The sequence below is a fragment of the Papio anubis genome, chromosome 11 (genome assembly GCF_008728515.1).
Source record: "Papio anubis isolate 15944 chromosome 11, Panubis1.0, whole genome shotgun sequence".
Classification (NCBI taxonomy): Eukaryota; Metazoa; Chordata; class Mammalia; order Primates; family Cercopithecidae; genus Papio; species Papio anubis.
Window position 1 is genome coordinate 31,382,365 of NC_044986.1, and position 3,202 is coordinate 31,385,566.

Here is a 3,202-nt window from a genome sequence, read left to right on the forward strand (position 1 = left end):
TCAGCCCTTCCCTGGCATCCTGAGTCTGACCCACAAAAGACAGCCTCAAGATATAATATCCATCCCTCCTTAGGGAACTGCAGTGATGAGGGAGACCTCACTCTTGCCCAGTGGATGCATTTCCTTGGGCTGCTATAACAAATTACCACAAACTTGGTTTATAGCAACAGAAATTTTCTTACAGTTCTGGAGGCCAGAAGTCCCAAACCAAGGTGTCAGTAGTGCAGGTTTGTTCGGGAGGCTCCAGGAGAGAATTCGCCTCATGCCACTTTCCCAGCTTCCAGTGGCTGTCAGCAATCCTTGGTGTTTTTGGCTTGTAGACCCATCACTCCAGTCTCTGCCTCTGCCTTCACATGACTTTCTCCTTCTGTGTCTCTGTGTTTTCTTCTTTTCTGTCTTATTACAAATATTCATTATTGGAGCTGGGTACAGTGGCTCACACCTGTAATCCCAGCAGTTTGGGAGGCTGAGGTAGGCAGATCACTTGAGGTCAGGAGTTCAAGACCAGCCTGGCCAACAAGGTGAAACCCCATTTCTACTAAAAATACAAAAATTAGGCCGGGTGCGGTGGCTCACACCTGTAATCCCAGCACTTTGGGAGTCCCAGGAGGGCGGATCACCAGGTCAGCAGATCGAGACCAGCCTGGCCAACATTGTGAAACCCCATCTCTACTAAAAATATAAAAATTAGCTGGGTGTGGTGGCGTGTGCCTGTAATTCCCACATTCCAGCTACTCGGGAGGCTGAGGCAGGAAAATCGCTTGAACTCAGGAGGCGAAGTTTGCAGTAAGCAGAGATCGCGCCACTGCACTCCAGCCCGGTGACAGAGTGAGACCCCGTCTAAAAAAAAAAAAAATTAGCTGGATGTGGTGGCGGGTGCCTGTAATCCCACCTACTTGGGAGACTGAGGCAGGAGAATTGCTTGACCCTGGGAGGCAGAGGTTGCAGTAAGCCAAGATCGTGCCACTGCACTCCATCCTAGCTGACAGAGCAAGACTCCGTCTCCAAAAAGAAGAAATTTTTTTAAAAAAGAAAAAAAAAAGAAATACTCATTACTGGATTTAGGGCTCATCTTAATCTAGAATGATCTCTTCTTGAGATCCTCACCTTAATTACATCTCCAAGTACCCTTATTCCAAATAAGGTCACATTCTGAGGTTCTAGGTGGATACCTTTTGGGAGTCACAACTTGATTTGTAACAAGGAGCCTCCAGTTTGATGGGAGAGACCTAACCCCACTCTTGGAGAGTCCCCTAGTCTTAGAGGAGAAATCTGCCCCTACTTTAAGAAGCCTTTGTATGACAGGGAAGACCTTGATTTGCAGCCTGGTCCTCAGGAGCCTTTAAATTGAGATAGGGCTGAGTGTAGTGGCTCATGCCTGTAATCTCAGTGGAGGATTGCTTGAGCTCAGGAGTTGGAGACCTGCCTGGGCAACATGGTGAAACACTATCTCTATTAAAAAAAAAAAAAGAGAGAGACAGGCCCACAAATGTTGATGATAAGGAACGGTCAGCACTGGCAACATCCAGACCACTATTCTCTATAGAACAATGTGAGGACATTCATGTCAGAATTTGGAGGGGGTCTGCCTTGACAATGCAAGTAAAGCAAGCCAGACATCTGGTCCTAATCTTTGCCCATAATTTTTTTTTTTTGATGGGGGATGTCGCCCAGGCTGGAGTGCATTGAAGTGATCTCGGCTCATTGCAACCTCTGCCTCCCTGGTTCAAGTGATTCTCCTGCCTCAGCCTCCCAAGTAGCTGGGACTACAGGTACTTGCCACCACACCCGGCTAATTTTTTGTATTTTTAATAGAGACAGGGTTTCACTGTGTTAGCCAGGATGGTCTCGATCTCCTGACCTCGTGATCTCCCTGGCTCAGCCTCCCAAAGTGCTGAGATTACATGTGTGAGCCACTGCACCCAGCCTTGCCCATCTTTTTGTTGTTGTTGTCGTTGTTTTTAAATTTTTTTTACTTTCCTCAGCTTCCAGATGTAAAAGAACAGATATCATTGTTGAATACCTTTTTGAAAATGAACCTCCATGTGATCGACAATAAAATGGGACTGTTCTCTGGGATGGGCGGTGTCCCAATATGGGCGGGGAAGTCATCAGGGTTAAACCCCCAGGAAGATCCTTTTGTCAATTCAAGCTAGCTCCCTGAATACTGTTTTCTCCTATCTTACAAGGATAAGGCCAGTCAGCTGGGTTCCTTTTCTTTCCACTCTGGAGATTCCCCTCCCCTCCCCTTCCCTTTTCTTTCTTTCTTCTTTTTTTTTTTTATTTAAAAAAATTTTTTTTGAGGCAGGGTCTCTCTCTGTCACCCAGGCTGGAGTGCGGTGGTGCAATCACAGCTCACTGTAGCCTTGACCTCCTGGGCTCTAGCAATCCACCTCAGCCTCCGGAGCAGCTGGGACTATAGGTGTGCACCACCACACCCAGCTAATTTGTTTTCACTTTTCGTAGAGACAAGGTCTCACTATGTTGCCCAGGCTGGTCTTGAACTCCTGAGCATAAGTGATCCTCCCGCCTCGACCTCCCAAAGTGCTGAGATTACAAGTGTGAGCCACCGTGCCCAACGACTCTGGAATTTTTTTTCCTTAACTGGGAGCCGAGACAGAGTCTCACTCTGTCACCCAGGTTGGAGTGCTGTGGCTGGATCTCAGCTCACTGCAAGCTCCGCCTCCTGGGTTTATGCCATTCTCTTGCCTCAGCCTCCTGAGTAGCTGGGACTACAGGCGCCTGCCACCGCGCCCGGCTAGTTTTTTGTATTTTTTAGTAGAGACGGGGTTTCACCGTGTTAGCCAGGATGGTCTCGATCTCCTGACCTCGTGATGCGCCCGTCTCGGCCTCCCAAAGTGCTGGGATTACAGGCTTGAGCCACCGTGCCCGGCCAGACTCTGGATTTTTTTCCTGAACTGGGAGCCATATAATATCATATCCAAATTGATAATCTGCACCCTCTTTCTTCCTTCCTACAAGCTGCAAGAGCCTCAGCCTGCTTACTGTCTACTTACTCAATCCCTGCAACTCCTCACTCCTCTAGATTGGAAGCTGAAGGCGGGTGCCATCTCCTCAACTCTCCCCACACTTACTTGCCTCCCTGTTCACATCTCCCTAAAGACAACTACATGGTACTTTTTCCTCTGAAGGATTTTACAGTTGATCATTGTGGGGAAAGAGACCCAAGGTTACCAAGTCA